Source organism: Globicephala melas, chromosome 17 (genome assembly GCF_963455315.2).
Source record: "Globicephala melas chromosome 17, mGloMel1.2, whole genome shotgun sequence".
NCBI lineage: Eukaryota > Metazoa > Chordata > Mammalia > Artiodactyla > Delphinidae > Globicephala > Globicephala melas.
Window position 1 is genome coordinate 12,132,305 of NC_083330.1, and position 18,637 is coordinate 12,150,941.

An 18,637-nucleotide genomic window follows, 5' to 3' on the forward strand; every position below is an offset into this window, starting at 1 on the left:
CTGATACCCAGTAAAACTATGATTTATATATATTCCTCTTGTATCTAATATCTTTTATTAATATACTTTGTTTATTTAACCTCTCCTTCATTTCTGGGCATTAGGTTGTTCCTAATTTTGATGGTCACAGTTAGCTATAAACATCTTTAATCAGGTAATTTTTCCCTCTAAATTTCTTCCCGCAAATGGGAAAAACAGATTAAAGGGATATGTGACTTTATAGCTCTTACTGCATAGTGCTCTGAGGAATCTCCTGAAGGGCTCTCCTACCTTTCCAATTCTACCTGTAACAACATCAGCACATCAGTAGCAGTGATGAAGGTGATGGCAACAAGGATGATGAGACTCTTTGTTGAGAGCTGGGTATTTTGCTTTGGGCTTTCTGTGTCATTTCTCATTTAATCCTCATGACAAGTCTATAAGATGCTGTTACTATCAGTCTGTGCAGATACGGAAATAGGGCACAGAGAAGGAGGGTGACATATGTGGGCTCACAGCTGGTAGGAGGCGAAGTCAGGTGTGTTGTGTTCCATGGTCAGTGCCTTCTCCCTGTGTCTTCTCCAATATCCGTTCTTTCCATTTTCATTTACATTTGAAACTTTAAAAGGTATATGAGACCTGAAAGTTGTTTTATTTTGCATTTATTAACTAATAAATAAGCCATTTAATAACATACTTGTTAAACTGCTTTTTCATCTCCTTGACTACTTATCCAACAGATGTTAATTATATATTTGTAACAACTCTCTATATGTATTGGATAGAAAGTTTTTAAAGATTATATTTTCCCCTGTACCTTTACAAAGGTCCTTGGGTTTTCTTTCCCAGTGAGTCTTCCTTTCCTCTATTCTAATTTATGTCTCCTGTAAATACTTCTTATCTGAAAATTCTATTACCAGCATGTAGAATAGTATATTAAGTGTGGTTACATGGGACACATCATCTCATTAATGTACTGAATAGTAGTAGTAGTACTACTAGTAGTAGTAATAGTTAATAATAATAGCAGCTTTCAAATACTGTTTACCAAGTGCTAAGGATGTTATATACACAATCTCAGTTAATCCTCACTATAATGTAATAAGATATTATCCTTTACAGATGAAGAAATAGGCTCAGATTTATCAACTTGCCCAAGGACATACAGCTAACAAAAGGAAGGCCTGTCATATTTCAAAACCATGTTCTTAATGACTATTGTCTGGCCCTTCATTACATATAAAGTTGACTCTCTTTGCCAAAAAAAAAAAAAAAAAAGGAAGAAAGAAAAAAGAAAAGCTCTTTATCAAGTCAAGAATAAAAAACCTTCCACACCAATTTCTTTCTCTTAAAAAAAATGTTTTTTAGTTATTTAGAATGAATTTTTTAATTGATGTATAATGTTATAATTCATGTATTATAAAATGAGCACCACAATAAGTCTAGTTAACATCAGTCACCACACATAGTTATAAAATTTTCATGCCAATTTCTTAAAGGCTTTAGATCAAGGAGACTTGAAATAGTATCACATATTCTCCTAGCATTTTTTCAAGAACTTTGCCATCTCCTGCGCCTGTCCTAGCTTCTCCTGCCTCTTGGGGTCTCTGAGCATTGCCACTCTGGCCTCCAGGGGGCACTATTTCCCCTTTAACATAGTGGCTCAAGCATTTGACTCTCAATTCGATGGAGTAGGGATTAGACCAGGGAAAAAATTTAAACAAAAGTTTACAAAGGGCTTCAGAAGAACAAAAGACAAATGAGTACAGGGAGTAATATACAACTGGATAATTTGGTTCATTGAATGCAGTGCAGGCGTCTCAGTATTTGACACTGTAAAAGGATTCCTCCCTACCTTGCTTCCCACTACACGTACAAACCAGAAGCCAGTTTTCTCTACCCTGCATCATGTCCTCAAGCAAGCAAAAAATCTCAAAAATAGCTCCAAGGTTGGTAAGGCTAGTTCCAGCTATGGGCTTCCTTCCAAATTCTAGTTTCCACTCTCAGTATCTGCCTCTTTCCTACATGCCAGACACTAAGCATGCCAGCCCTTTTCAGGGAAGATAGCATTGCTGACCCCTGGGCTGTTGTTGGGAGATGGTTATCTCTCACGCGCCTGCATGTCTTGCTCGGGATGCCCAGAATGCAAGGCCCTGACTGCTTGTGTTACTTATCTGTTACTCCATAGCAGATTACTCTAAATCATAGAGGCTTAAGACAACAATCACTTATTTTCTGACAGTTTCTGTGGATGAGGAATCTGGGCACGGCTTAGCTGGGTGCCTCTGGCGCAGGGTTGCAGCCTTGCCTCTGACAAGGCTATAGTCAAGGTGCTGGCCAAAGCTGCAGTCATTTCCAGGCTTGAATGGAGGAGATTCTGCCTCCAAGCTCACTCACCTGGCTGTTGGCCAAAGACATCTTCTTTTCCTTGCCATGCAGTTATCTCTATAAGGCATCTCACAACATGACAGCTGTCTTCCCAGAGAGTGAGTCAGTGAGAGAACATAAGATGGTGCCCAAGACAGAAGCCAGTATTTTTATAACCTCATCTCAAAAGCAACATCCCATTTCTTGTGCTGTATTCAGTTAGTTAGAAGTGAGTCAGTAAGTCCAGCCCACAATCAACTGGAGGGAGGGGTGTCACACAAAAGAGTGAATATTGGGAGGCAAGTATTGGGAATACTGGGGACCGTTATGGGCTGTCCTGGAGGCTCTCTACCACACCACTGTACGCAAGCCATTTCTCATGGTTGGGTTTGCAGTGGGCAGTCTTGAGGGATGAAGTAACATCTCCTGGGACAAAGGACAAGCTTAGCTTGCTGCTTGCTAGAAAAGCAGTGGGTTCCCCAAGTTTATTGTTCCCCAGCTGCAACACAAACCCACTGCACATGTGGCATCTCTCTGGGCCCCTCCATGTCACCCGTGTGGAACTTGGAGACAAGGGGAATTGATGCAGACATTCTGATGCTCATTCTTTTTTTGATGTGCTGTGAATAATAAAGTTCTTTTTCTCTCACTCAGCTGTCTCGTGTCTTCTTCCAGCATGACAGTTTGACTGAACAGGACAGCCTCATCAGAACTGTGTACAGAATTGTGAGACCAGCATTCACACAAGAGACCCATGTACATATCCTTCATTTTATTTGACAAATACTTAGGTAACCAGGCAGGTATCCTTCTAAGAGTTTGTGAATATAAACTCATTTAAGCCATGAGGTAGGCACTATTAAAAATTCCTGTTTTGGGACTTCCCTGGTGGTGCAGTGGTTGGGAATCTGCCTGCCAATGCAGGGGACATGGGTTCGAGCCCTGGTTAATAAACAGGCAACTGTTTATTAACTGTTTATAAGCAGGGCAGGTCACGCCCTGCTTGCCTCTCACTAAGACTGATTGTCAGTTGCCCCTTTCTGCACCTTTAAAGCCAGCAGTATTGCATCTCTCTGACCATTCTTCCACAGTTGCATCTCTTTCTCTCTCTTCTATTGCCTCCCTCTTCCACTTTTTTTTATTTTAGAAATACCACATCTTTATCCATTCATCTGTCGATGGGCATTTAGGTTGCTTCCACGTCCTGGCTATTGTAAATAATGCTGCAATGAACACTGGGGTGCATGTGTCTTTTTAAATTATGGTTTTCTCAGGGTATATGCCCAGTAGTGGGATGGCTGGGTCATATGTTAGTTCTATTTTTAATTTTTTAATGAACCTCCATACTGTTCTCCATAGTGGCTGTATCAGTTTACATTCACACCAACAGTGCAAGAGGGTTCCCTTTTCTCCACACCCTCTCCAGCATTTATTGTTTGTAGATTGTTTGATGATGGCCATTCTGACCGGTGTGAGGTGATACCTCATTGTACTTTTGATTTGCATTTTTCTAATGATTAGTGATATTAAGCATCCTTTCATGTATTTGTTGGCAATCTGTATATCTTCTTTGGAGAAATGTCTGTTTAGGTCTTCTGCCCATTTTTGGATTGGGTTGTTTGTTTTCTTGATATTGAGCTGCATGAGCTGCTTGTATATTTTGGAGATTAATCCATTGTCAGTTGCTTCGTTTGCAAATATTTTCTCTGATTCTAAGGGTTGTCTTTTTGTCTTGTTTATGGTTTCCTTTGCTGTACAAGAGCTTTTAAGTTTCATTAGGTCCCATTTGTTTATTTTTTTTTAATTTCCATTTCTCTAGGATGTGGGTCAAAAAAGATCTTGCTGTGATTTATGTCATAGAGTGTTCTGCCTATGTTTTCCTCTAAGAGTTTGATAGTGTCTGGCCTTATATTTAGGTCTTTAATCCATTTTGAGTTTATTTTTGTGTATGGTGTTAAGAAGTGTTCTAATTTCATTCTTTTACTTGTAGCTGTCCAGTTTTCCAAGCACCACTTATTGAAGAGGCTGTCTTATCTCCACAGTATATTCTTGCCTCCTTTATCAAAGATAAGGTGACCACGCACCTACAGTCAACGAATCTATGACAAAGGAGGCAAGGATATACAACGGAGAAAAGACAGTCTCCCTCCACTTATATGCACATTTTTGTCAGTAAGTAGGTACTATAGTACTGCACCATCTCTAGTTGGCTGAATCCATGGATGCAGAACTGTTGATACGAAGGGCTGCCTAAAAGTTAGCCACGTATTTTCAGCTGGGGTTGGGGTAGGGGGTCAGCACCCCTAACCCCCTTGTTTTTCAAGGGTCAACTGTATATATATATAATTTAAAATTTTACCATGTATTGTGTTATTACTGTGTGATTATCTCACTTAATCGTAACAACTTTATGAAGTAGGAACTACTTTCCTGAATGAAAAAAACTGAAGCTAGGGAGTTAGGCGATGTGCTTGGGTCCAGAGCTGGTAAACAGAAGAGTGAGATTCAAACCCAGGACTGTTTTCCTCTAAAGCCATGTCCTTAATCACTACACTGTACTGAAATTTGTTCAAATTGTATTTTTCTTTCTACTTTCTAAGAAAATGTTTATGATAGTGAAAATTGGGTTTTTCTGTTGGAGGGATAGCCAGTTAATAGTCAGTAAATAACAGTTAAAAGTCCAATAAAGATACCGTCTCTTTATTGCCTCTATGTGCTGCTTACCATTTTCTAAATGAAATTTTATATTACCACAGACTTTTGTAACTAATTTTGACTTTTTATACCATGCCCAAAGTTTCTGGACTGTTAATACTGCTTGCTTTTTAAAAAGCCAAACGGGTATAAGTTCCTCCAAAGGCTGTGAGCTTTGGGCTTTGTTTATTTGCAGAGTTTAAAAATAAACGAGACCTCAGGAAATCACGTGATCCAGTTTCTTGCCTTGAATACCTCAAATCACCACATTTTCTTGCTATTTAGGGAAATGTATAGGATTCCATTTTAAGCATATAGGATCATTCTATGATCTAGTTTCCAGAAGTATTTTCCTCTACCTGTTTTTCATATGATTGTTCTCCAATGCAAATAAGTAGTAATTAAAAATAATTTACCCCAATCATGGGTTAAAATTACAAGTAACGAGATGCAATTTGAAAGACGTGGTTGAAGTCAAATACCATGCCTGTAAAACTTCCAAACAGATGGTACTAGGCTTGAAGAAACAACACAAGGCAAAAGTGGTAAGATAATTAAAAATGCAGTGTACTGGGGGCTTCCCTGGTGGTGCAGTGGTTAAGAATCCACCTGCCAATGCAGGGGACACGGGTTCGAGCCCTGGTCCAGGGAGATCCCACATGCCGTGGAGCAACTAAGCCCGTGTGCCACAACTATTAAGCCTGCACTCTAGAGCCTGCGAACCACAACTACTGAAGCCTGCGCCCAGGCGCAGCAATGAAGACCCAACACAGCCAAAAATAAATAAATAAATTTATATTTAAAAATTGCAGTATACTGAGGAATACAGTCAATAGTGAAGGCAATCTACGTTGCATAAAGAAAAAATTAAGGTGTTTTTCTCATTTTTCATATGTTATATCAAGGATATAAAATCCCCCTTGAAAGTACAGTTCATCTTTGTACCTTGAAACTTCCCTCTGCACACCCTCTCCAGTATTTATTGTTTCTACATTTTTTGATGATGGCCATTCTGACCAGTGTGAGATGATATCTCATTGTAGTTTTGATTTGCATTTCTCTAATGATTAATGATGTTGAGCATTCTTTCATGTGTTTGTTGGCAGTCTGTATATCTTCTTTGGAGAAATGTCTATTTAGGTCTTCTGCCTATTTTTGGATTGGGTTGGGTTTTTTTGTTATTGAACTGCCTGAGCTGCTTGTAAATCTTGGAGATTAATCCTTTTTCAGTTGCTTCATTTGCAAATATTTTCTCCCATTCTGAGGGTTGTCTTTTGGTCTTGTTTATGGTTTCCTTTGCTGTGCAAAAGTTTTTAAGTTTCATTAGGTCCCATTTGTTTATTTTCGTTTTTATTTCCATTTCTCTAGGAGGTGGATCAAAAAGGATCTTGCTGTGATTTATGTCAGAGAGTGTTCTGCCTATGTGTTCCTCTAAGAGTTTGATAGTGTCTGGCCTTACATTTAGGTTTTTAATCCATTTTGAGTTTATTTTTGTGTATGGTGTTAGGGAGTGTTCTAATTTCATACTTTTACATGTACCTGTCCAGTTTTCCCAGCCCCACTTATTGAAGAGGCTGTCTTTTCTCCATGGTATATTCTTGCCTCCTTTATCAAAGGTAAGGTGACCGTATGTGCGTGGGTTTATCTCTGGGCTTTCTATCCTGTTCCATTGATCTATATTTCTGTTTTTGTGCCAGTACCATACTGTCTTGATTACTGTAGCCTTGCACTGTTGGTGGAAATGTAAATTGATACAGCCACTATGGAGAACAGTATGGAGGTTCCTTAAAAAACTAAAAATAGAACTACCATACAACCCAGCAATCCCACTACTGGGCATATACCCTGAGAAAACCATAATTCAAAAAGAGTCATGTTCATTGCAGCTCTATTTACAATAGCCAGGACATGGAAGCAACCTAAGTGTCCATCATCAGATGAATGGATAAAGAAGATGTGGCACATACATACAGTGGAATATTACTCAGCCATAAAAAGAAACGAAATTGAGATATTTGTAGTGAGATGGATGGACCTAGAGTCTGTCATACAGAGTGAAGTAAGTCAGAAAGAGAAAAACAAATACCGTATGCTAACACATATATATGGAATCTAAGAAAAAAAAAAAAAGGTCATGAAGATCCTAGGGGTAAAACGGGAATAAAAACACAGACCTACTAGAGAATGGACTTGAGGATATGGGGAGGGGAAGGGTAAGCTGTGATAAAGTGAGAGAGTGGCATGGATATATATACACTACCAAACGTAAAATAGATAGCTAGTGGGAAGCAGCCGCATAGCACAGGGAGATCAGCTCGGTGCTTTGTGACCACCTAAGAGGTGGGATAGGGAGAGTGGGAGGGAGGGAGACGCAAGAGGGAAGAGATATGGGAACATACGTATAACTGATTCACTTTGTTATAAAGCAGAAACTCACACACCATTGTAAAGGAATTATACTGCAATAAAGATGTTAAAAAAACAAACAACAAAAAAACTTCCCTCTGTCTTAACACAGGGCTTTGCAGAGGAAGTGTTTGTTGAATTAGTAATATTTATATTTACATAAGATTGCCTTAAAAGCACCTTGCAGATATCTAGAAGAGAAAATAAGTCATAAATGGTTTACTTAAACTACATAAAAATTAAGTAGGTGTTCAAATGACAAGTTTCAGATTCAAGTCCCCATCCACAGTGGATCATTACATATGTAAAGGCCAGGTTTGGAGGTGGGGGAAGGAGTTGAGAAGCAGGTGATAGTGTGGAGTTTAGTCGTGGGAATAGGTCCTTTTATACGTTTCATAAATGATTTAAACTACTGATCTGGGTGGGGATTATATTTTTAATTTCTACCTCCCTGAACCTAGCACAGTACCTGGCACACACTAGGCACTAAACAAATAGTTATTGAATGAAGAATGAAGAGAACAAAAGGCATTAAATTCTTAGATGACACCAAATGAAGGAGTAGGAATGGCGAAAGGTAACCGACAACTTGCTTTTTGAAAATGCACCCCATCTTTAAGAATGTTTCTGCATGCACACCCCTGTATAAATTATGTAATTGTGACCTATAGCAATAGATTGTACACATAGTACAATATAAACCCCAAATTTAAAAATATGAAATAATCAATATATTTAAATAATTTAATGGTATTTGATTAATAGTATAAGAGCGTTTTGCTTTCACTTGATGTTTTGTTACTTGGTATGTTATTCCTTTTTAAAATTCTTGGCTTAACTCTTCTTGCTGTCGTGATTTGCAGATCTGGTCCTAAGGTTAGATTATTCTAATACTACATTTTAATAACTATCATAACTGGAAAAGGTATTTCAACAAGATATTTAGATTTAAATGGAAGAAATGCATTGTTGTTGACTGTATCTATTAAAGTACTCATTTTCTTTTTTCAATCTCATCAACCAGTTCTACAAAGGTTTATATTGAAGTTTGACTAGTAAATTTCCATTTTGCTTGCTATCAATCAGCAATTCTTGCAAACTACAGGCATACCTCATTTTATTGTGCTTCACTTTATTGCACTTTGCAGATACGGCACTTTTTACAGCTTGAAGGTTTGTGGCAACCCTGTGTTGAGCCTGTCTATTGGCACCATTTTTCCAATAACATTTGCTTACTTCGTGGCTCTGTGTCACATTTTGGTAATTCTTGCAATATTTCAAACTTGTTCTTGTTATGGTGCTCTGTGATCAGTGATCTTTGATGTCCCTATTGCAAAAAGATTATGGCTCACTGAAAGTTCAGATGATGGCTAGCATATTTTAGAAATAAAGTCTTTTTTAAATTAAGGTATGTACTTTTTTTAGATATAATGCTATTGCACACTTAATATACTGCAGTAGAGTGTAAACATAACTTTTATATGCACTGGGAAACCAAAAAATTTGTGACTCACTTTATTGCAATATTTGCTTCATTGCAGTGGTCTGGAACCGAACCTGCAGTATCTCAGAGGTCTGCCTGTGACTTAAAAGAATTTTATCCTTTCAACAGATGAATTTAAGACCCACTGAAATCCATTATTTGGAAAATATTTAAACAAATAAAAAATTGTTTCCAAAATTTTTAAGCGTGCATATATTAGTTTTAATAGGACACATGCACTGTTTTTTTGCAACAAAATTACATTTTTCCAAATGCTTTTAAGCCCAAGCATCTTGAATACTATGATAGAAGATAAAGAGTTTCCACAATGACTCCCCATCTCAATACAAAATATTATATAGATTCTATTGAAAGGATTAGTTTTTACAAAATTAATCACATCAGTGACTTCCTGTACCACACAAAACTGCATCACACTGATGATGGATGAATGAAGGTTTCCCTTCAAGTGGAAGCGCACCCTTCTCAGGATACCTCGCAGAGCATACGAATGACTGACAAAGGACTGTATGAGCATGCCAGTGGCAGTGCATATGTTGAATAATACAGCTTAATTTCTTCCTTTTTAGGTAAAACAAATAGAGACGGTCCGTGACTTACAATGGTTCACCTTACGATTTTTCAACTTCACGATGGTGTGAAAGCAATATGAATTCAGTAGAAACCGAACTCCAAATTTTGACTTTTTATCTTTTCCTGGGCTAGGGATATGCTGCTATGATCCTCTCTCGTGATGCTGGATAGCGGCAGCTCCTGGTCAGCCAGGCAATCGCGAGGGTAAACAACCCATACGCTTCCAACCATTCTGGACCCAGAAAACTATTCCATTTTTCACTTTCGGTACAGTATTCAATGAATTACATGAGATATCCAACACTTTATTATAAAGTAGACTTTGTGTTAGAGGATTTTACCCAACGGTAGGCTAATGTAAGGATTCTGAACAGGTTTAAGCTAGGCTTGGCTAAGCTATGACCTCTAGTAGGTAGGGTGTATTAAATGCATTTTAGAGTATTTTCGACTTATAGATTTATTGGGGATGTAACCCCATCGTAAGTTGAGGAAGATCTGTTACACACTGGGATATCCTCTTTCTCAACTGTAGTAAATTGTCTTGAGTACTCCTAGGATTTGTACCCTCCACTTTGGATGTCTTGTCTTAACAAATGTGATGAAATTAAAAATCATCCAGGAAAAATAGTTTTGGTAAAACAGGTGCAGAGGAGTTCAATAGGATAATCAAAATAACCTCTTAAATATAATTTGAGAAGTGTAAGTATGCTAAACAAGCATCTAGAGTTCTGATTTTAAAGTCTAATGATGAAATATAATTCTAAATGTAAGAATAATTCTAAGTTGCATTATAGGAGTGTGAATTGAAGGGCTGAGAGAATGCTCTCACTATACTAAGGACTTACCCAATCGTTTCAAAGAAGATTCCATGTCTCATAATGGGCATCTCATCTAAAAAAGAATGTGGAGAATTTGGAAAGAAGTTGTACGAGAGTTGTAAAACATTAAAAAAAGAGAAAAAGAGGTGTGGAAAAAGTTAAAAGAACTGAAGCTGTTTATTCTAGAAAACCTAGGGAATTTAAGGGTGTTCTGGTATATGAAGAGTTATAGTCCTTTAAGTTCCATTTAAGCCTTTGACATATCTGGTTGAGCCAGACACAGATACCTTAGGGACCTAGATGAGGAAATAACAGCAATGCATGCATCTCTTTAAGCCAAAGGCTATTAAGACTTTGCCATATGAGACAGGTTCAATCATTAATTGCACATAATTAACAGTAAATAACTGAGTCACCAAATGAATGGTGTTTAAGAAAGCTATTATTCTATACTGATAATTAACTAAAATAATTATTATCTTCAAAGTCTACCTAGTAGGTTTGAGCTCAAAGGCCTAATATGATTCTCTGAGGGACACTGGAACTCCTGACAGGACTTATGTAAATAAGCTACTGTCAACTAACAACAGACACAGTTTATGTATGTAACAGACTATCCAAACAAGAGAGAAAAAAACAAAGAGGGAAAATGAGAAAGAAAAAAGGGGCAATTTTAATTTTGTTCTTGATGCTCATAATAACTAGATCGGAAGATAATGAGATTTCCTTAACAGGGAAGGATAATAGTTTTACTTCAGATAATGGAATGTTCTTAGCAAGATTTAAAGCAATTTCTAGCAGCTTTTTAATCAAAAAGCTGATGCTAGCAGTTTAGGCGGTTTGATCTCCTAACACTTCCCGTTGGTTTTTTTCATGAGTCTAATATAGAAAGTAAGAAAGTTCTGTGATCTGAAAAGCCATGGCTGCAGGCTCAGCGGCCATGGCTCACGGGCCCAGCGGCTCCACGGCATGTGGGATCTTCGTGGACTGGGGCACGAACCCGTGTCCCCTGCATCGGCAGGCGGACTCTCAACCACTGCGCCACCAGGGAAGTCCTGAAAAGCCTTATATTTGACCCTAATATAGTCTTGCTTTAAAATGGAGTTTTCTCTTTATTACAAAACACACCTGAACTTTAGGCATTTCAGTTTTGAGTTTGAACATGGCTAACTTGGCCCAAGAAAGATGTTGAGCTTTGATCCACTCCCACAGGCAACACACAAAATGAGCATGCTCTGAACTGTTTTCCAGATCAAGGAAACAGGGTAATTCTGCTTTGTGCTAAGGCAGTGTAAACCGGTCTGTTTCAGTTCCCGTGAGGATCTGAGTTATTCTAACTATACTTTGCATTGCTTTATTAAATTGCTTTGCTCAAAAAATTCAATAAATTGGTCATTTAAACTCATATTCTCAAGCAGGCTTTTCTTGTTAATTATTTTCTGAGCCAATTCATGGCTAGGACTATGCCTTAAACGACTTTCCCAATAAAAATGGCTTTCTCTTTTCTGAAGTTGTGGGATATTACGGTTGGTATATCAATGGATAAACATAGCTGGAAACTATAGCAACAACTCATGATGTCTGACCCACTTAAGTAGGTGAGTCTGTAGTAGAATGAAAGAAAAGGTGCTATAAAAACTATGCAAATAACATGAATCAAAAACACCTTTCCTGGGCTTCCCTGGTGGCGCAGCGGTTGAGAGTCCGCCTGCCGATGCAAGGGACACGGGTTCGTGCCCTGGCCCGGGAAGATCCCACATGCCGCGGAGCAACTAAGTCCGTGCGCCACAACTATTGAGCTTGCACTCTAGAGCCCACAAGCCACAAATACTGAGCCCGCGTGCTACAACTACCGAAGCCTGCTCGCCTTGAGCCCGTGCTCTGCAACAAGAGAAGCCACCGCAATGAGAAGCCCGTGCACCGCAACGAAGAGTAGCCCCCGCTCGCCGCAACTGGAGAAAGCTCGTGTGCAGCAACGAAAACCCAATGCAGCCAAAAATAAATAAATTTTTAAAAAAGATCATAAACCAGAACTCACTTAAAAATAAAAAACAACAGGCACTCATCTCATCGTAACATATTATTTAAAAAGAAATACTGTATAACCTGGTTAGGTAGTTTTTTGTTTTTGTTTTTTTTTTATGTTTGGGTCAATAGTTTACAGTATTGACAGTCCAGTTATCTAAACTTCTGAACATAACTATATCTTAGTATTTTATGATTTTTTCCTGTTACTTTTAGGACTTCTACAAAAATCCCAAAACTCTAAAAACTGACCATTCTTTATAGTAGTGCAAATGAAATATGAAATACTGGCATTTTTATATCTGTGTTAGAGCTAACAATAACGATGATGACAATAGCAATCAACTGAATAATATGTTCCAGTCATTCTACTAGGTTCATTTGATCCTCATAGCAATTTCATGAGATAAGCACTATTACTATCTGTTTTACTGAGGAGAAAAAAATACTGTTATCATCCTTACGTTCCTGACAAAACCTTTGCTTGCAGAGGTGAAATAATTTGTCGGAAGTAGAAAGTGGCAGAGCCACAACTTAAATTTGGGTCTGTCCGATTCCAAAGCTTGTGCTCATAATGTCTACATTATAGATATAACAGATGAACACAACATTTGCCCAATCTGCATGAACTGAATCATATTTTCAAACAAAATACTGGAATCCAGAGTCTAACAAAAAACTTTCTCTATTTAAAAAATGTACTTACATGAATTTACATGAAACCTTTTATAAAGGCATAAACATCAACTAGATATTGCTGAACATTCAACAACTTTTACAGTGTAAACTTAAAAGAAATTGGAAACATAAAGGAAAAAGGAGATATGATCTTTATCTATAGGTGAATATGATTGATCAAAATGATCAGTCTTAAAGTGTGTACTTTAATTTTAAGTGAAAAAACCCTTCAATAGTTTGTGAATATATTTATGACCTCTAGTGTTCTGAGAAATCAAGCTATTAAATTGCAGCTCTCAGATTATAAAGGCAAAATACCCAACGTTTTATCAGTTGAACGTCACCTGCCAACTTTTGTCTTGAAGCATTTGTGGGAGTTGGAGGGTGTGTGTGTGTGTGTGTGTCTATGTGTGTGTGTGTGTGTGTGTGTGTGTGTTCTTCACGGCAGGAGGACAAATTTATCTTGGAAATATAATGGTTCCCAGATGTTTGTTTTTCAAACAAAAGAAAAAAGAAGTTGAAAAGTGGTGATAGCCAGGTATTTGTCTCTGAAGTGAGAATGATATGATTCCACTTGGAGTTCATTGTCACAAAAGTTCCTTTTGTCTGAGAAATTTTTCAGCACTGTGACTATGGCTTTAGTTAAGATATATCACTGATCACTTATTGATTTTGTTTCAAGAGAGGAACTTCTCTAGCTTCTCTGTGCTTTATTGTGCAGATTGCTTTGTATGGATCACGGTAAAAACATATAAAGGACCACTGGCAATGTGTTGATTAGTATCTACTGGATTTTAGAATCCACTGTATTTTATATCCATTTCTGTATGCCACTGAATATCACTGTTTAGAAAGTTTTGTAGGATTATTATGTTTTGAACTATAAAAGTATTTGATTCACAAACCATTTTCTTTAAGAAGGAGAAGGCCATACAATGTTAATTGACATCAGAAATGAATATTCTTACCTTTTCTGTGAGACTAAATTTTTGAATATTTTAAATATAAGGAAATGTCCCCTGAATTTAGGGAAGCCACACATAAATCAGTTCTTCTAATTACCTTTATTAGTTCGTTTGTTCATAGATTTGTGGCAAGTTCTCTAGAATCATATGAGCTAAAGTATAGGTCATTGACTCAAAATCTGAAATACGATATGCACGTGGGATTCTTTAAATAGTTGTTTGAGTCTATCTTCAAGTGACATCTGATAAAACCTAACTGGTTGTGGGGCAAAACCAAAAAGCACTCTACTTCAAACTCTTGACCACTTCACTCCACACCCATTTAATCACGCACACATTCTGTACCTCTCTTCACCCTGTCTGAAAAAAAAAGATTCATATGGCTCTAAAATGCAACTTCTGTATTTAAATAGCCAGAGTAATAAGAAGCTGTACAGTGTGCCCTCAGCTGACTTGGAGATTAATGGAATGCCAATATACACACAGACACACGCGCGCACACACACACACACAGAGGATCCAAAAAGAGGTGTGGAAAGGAAGTTTCTCTGTATAAAGGATCTGCCAATCTGTGAAAGCGCTCTCCTGTCTTACAAAGGCCAAAACTCTGCTGATGAAAAAGTAGAAAACTGTTCAGAGAATGCTAAATGAAGCATGAAGCATAGGTGTTCCCCTGAATTATCTGGATACTTATTCACCTCTCTGAGTGTCCAGTTTACACCCCATCACATGCCCTCCAGGCCACTCCCGGGTGGCTCTCGTCTCTCCGGGCGTCCGGCGGTCCTGCTCCCTTCGCGCCAGGGTCAAGTTCCCCCGCCGAGCCCGGGCGCTAGGGCCCACGCCGTTCTTGGGCCCCTGGGCATTGGTCACTATAAGCTGAGCAGCGGGAAACAAACGAAGAGTATGAGCCTCTAGGCGGGATCCCGCGGGGTCCTATGAACTTTGCGCCCACGGCGAGGGGCCGGACCTCGCGCTGCGCCGGGGCTCTCGCGCGGGTTCTCGGGGAAGTGGGAGGACAGCGGGTCTCCGCGGCGGGGGCACAGCTCAGCCTGCGGCTCCTTCCCGGCGCCAGCCGCCCCGCAGCCGGGAGCCGGCGCCTAACCCGGAGCACGGCCGGACGCCCAGCTCTCCCCGGCGGCCCCGCGCACCCTGCGGGAGGAGCCGGCCGCCGTGACGCGTCAGGGAGGAAGCGCCAGCGCCCGGCGGCCCTGCCGGGAAGGAGGAAGCGCGAGTGCGCTCGGCTCCGCGCCCGCCGCGCGCGGAGGCAGCACCACGGAGCCGGGTAAGTGCGGAGCCGCCGGGACCCGAGGCGGGTGGGCGGGCGGGCGGCAGGGTCCGCGCGCTTCCGGGCCGCAGTCAGGCCCCTCGGGTAGGTGAGACGGGGCGGGGCGAGGGGAGCCCGGGCCTCGCCTGCTGCCTCTTCCCAGAGATAACGTGACTTTCCCGGGTCCCCTGGCAGCGCCCCCTCCCTCAGCCTGGAAACCTCCGAGTTGGTCGGAGGGGAAGAACCATACCCCCGGCCCAGGCTTCGGCTCTGAGAGTTTTGTGGTCTTTGTTTGCTCGAGGTGAACTCAGATTCTGCCTTCCTATTCCTAAACGCCCGAGTGGTATATTGGCGCGGGGGGCGGGTGTTGTTAACCCGTGAGCGGTTTCGGAGCGTAGAGGAGCCGGGAACCGGGGGGTGGGAGATCCCACCCACGCCACAACCTGAGGTCAAGAGTGGATGCGGGTCATCTGTGAGAACCGGGATGGAGGAGGCCTCGGAGCGGAGGGCATGGAAATCATTAACCTGTTGTCAGCGGACCTGTAGTCTGCGACTTCCGTGCGTGGCTGCCCTTTACGTTCCCTGTGATTTGAACCCCTTCTATGCCTTTTAAAGTGCATCTGGCTCTATAGATTCCCACCTTAGCATTGGTATGTGCCATCTAGAAATGCTCTGAGATTTTTAGATTCTGTCCTTTTCAGTGGTGGTTACTTGGAAAGATAGAAAAGAGAATTCATCTCTTGAGACTTAAACTCTTTCATTATTTAATTTTGCAGTGATCTCTGAACCATGATTAGAATTTCAGTTCTGCACAAGACTCTGTAGGGTACACTTGAGGTGCAGGAATAAATACAGAGCACGACAGTTTCCAAAGCTTTATCAAGGTAAAAAAAAATAGTAGATCGTTGTGTATTTTGATTCTCTACTTTGTCACTAGGTTAATAATTCACCTGGCCAATCTGGGAAGTGCTTTATTTATTTATCAAACACTTAGATAGCTCTTACATGTGTTAGGCTCTTTCTAAATGCTTTATAAATATTAACTCAAAATGTTAAATTATAGCAGTTCTAACAACGAAGAGGCTATGCATACTTCAGTTCCCTGAATGTCATTGCAAGAGCTAGAAACATTAGAGGAAGTTTCAGGCATATTTTAGGACTGGGTGTGCCTTCTGGCTCTCTGTTTCCAGTCCTGTAAGCAAGCCACCACCCCTCCACTCCCTGGGGGAAGGGAGTCTGGAGCCACGGGAGTGAGACCTCTTCCTTGCAGATCTCTGGCCACATGCCTAGCATCTTCCGTAACATGGTCTTTCTCATCTGCCATAGTGCCCATCCTTAGCTAACTCTGGAGAGACCAGAACTTCCCCCTTTCTTCAAGTGCCACTGCACTGAGGCTAATTTTGTTTCCTTCCCGATATGATTGACAATTTATTTGACTGTAGCTTATATTTTAGGGTCAGACTGAACTTGAAATGTACCATAAAATAGAGCATTTTTGTTTGAACACATCAATGTAACAAATAATGCTTTGTAATTTTACTGCCATTTGCTGCAGGTAACACTGAGTTGATGGATCAACCTTCTAGGTAACCAATTTGTGATTTGCAGATATGTAGAGAGCATATTTTCCAGGATTAAGTGTCCTCTTCAAATGAGTGCCTTGGCCTGATGGCCAGATTGAGACCCAAAATGGTGAATAAAACAAACACGGTTCTTGTCATTATGGTGATTATGAATCTAATGTCAAAATCTGCATGTCATACTAGCTTTCTCTCTCTGTTTCATATATTTAAATTTCCAGGGAGATGATTAAATGACACTCTAAGCCTTATTTAATAAGATTATGAAGTGTCTCCCAGAAGTAGGAAGGCTCACTTTCCTCTGATATAATTTATGGCACACAGACATTCATGAATTCAATTCAGCCAAATGACAACTAACACTTTCATGGTTTACAAAGTCCTTCCAGGTATACTTATTTGCTCTTGAGAGGGTCCTTGTGAGGTTGGTAGCCATTTTTTATTCCTGTTTTTAAAGATGAGGAAACTGAGGCATAGAAATGTTAAAATGCTTTATCCAGGGTGGCACAGCTGGTAAGAGGCAGAGCTTGAATGGAGAACAGGTGTGTGGACAGTGTCTGGCACATGCCAGCCTGTAATAAACATTTGTGGAATAAATGATTCCCAATGACTTCAGATTTCTTGCTATTTCAAAACATTATGCCTCTCAAACCCCTTAGTTGATTTGTGCCTAAGAGACTGCCAGGCCTAGTCCAATGTTTCTCTGTTATTTCAAACAGTATCTGCTACAACATATTTTCTACAAAAGGGATGAGATGGAATGCCCTTTGGACTCATTTCTTGGGATTTAGCATCTCTGTTTTTTTTTTTTTAATTAATTTATTTGGCTGCGTGGGGTCTTAGTTGCAGTACGCAGGATCTTCCTTGCAGCATGCAGGATCTTCTCGTTGCAGCATGTGGGATCTAGTTCCCTGACCAGGGATCGAACCTGGGCCCCCTGCTCTGGGAGCGTGGAGTCTTAACCGCTGGGCCACAAGGGAAGTCCCTCATCTCTGGTTTTTGAAAAAACAAATAGGTTTTTTATTTTTTTTCCTTTCTCAAGCATCCTACTTTTTTCCTCTGAATTGGAGAGAGTTAAGATTGGACACATAGATTTCGTGTTTGTGTTGACAGCTTTCTTGTCTCTCCCTGCTCATTTAAGGTCATTTTTAAGGACTACAAATCACTGTAGGTTTTCAACGTAAGTGAAATGATTCAGCTACCTAGATTTACGATCAAGTTCACATACAGTGACCATAGGTATTGTAATTTGTTTTGAAGTGTCTGACATCACTACTGTGTTTTTTGAAGTATTGCAATTACTTTAATATAAAGGGTCTTTTAAAAAACAACAACAACAAAAAATCCATCAACTTTTTATCCTTCAAATATAACTGTGTATCCTAAAGTATGTTACCTCCAGATGGATAACTTTCAGTGAGAGAGGTCAATATGGCCATTACCTAGTGGGAGGAATTGGGAAGGGCTATCGAGAAACATGAGAGATGGAGTGGCCCTTCCCATGAGGGATACTAGACGGTAGGAAACCCTTAATGAAGCCAGACCAAGTCATCTGCCTGTCAGCCTTCTTCTGCGTGGGGGTGGAATAAAATACTTTTGAAACCTGCCTTGTTCAGAAACCACTTTACCTTTTCCAATCCTCAGGGTTGGTTTTTTTTTTTTCTCTTTTAAAAAAATTCATGTAAATTACTGACTAAACTGCTGATTCATGAAACTCAAATTATGTAACATGTTATTCCTGACAGAAACAGCTCCCACATTATTTTAAGGGACTCAGTGTCTCT

At 39.9% G+C, this 18,637-nt stretch overlaps 1 protein-coding gene across 5 annotated transcripts in view; it reads left to right on the forward strand.

The window, feature by feature from the left end:
- SGK3 (serum/glucocorticoid regulated kinase family member 3) overlaps nt 1-18,637 on the forward strand; it is a 149,168-nt gene that overhangs the window by 19,219 nt on the left and 111,312 nt on the right. The window contains exon 1 of one of the 5 annotated variants that reach the window (XM_060286987.2): nt 15,048-15,291. The exons of 1 other annotated variant lie outside the window; for it this stretch is intronic. The gene's annotated coding sequence lies outside the window, so the exon portion shown is untranslated. Of the gene's footprint in view, nt 1-15,047; nt 15,292-16,094; nt 16,158-18,637 lie in introns of those variants that run through there. 3 more of the 5 variants (XM_030859627.3, XM_030859630.3, XM_060286983.2) reach the window with 3 other exon arrangements.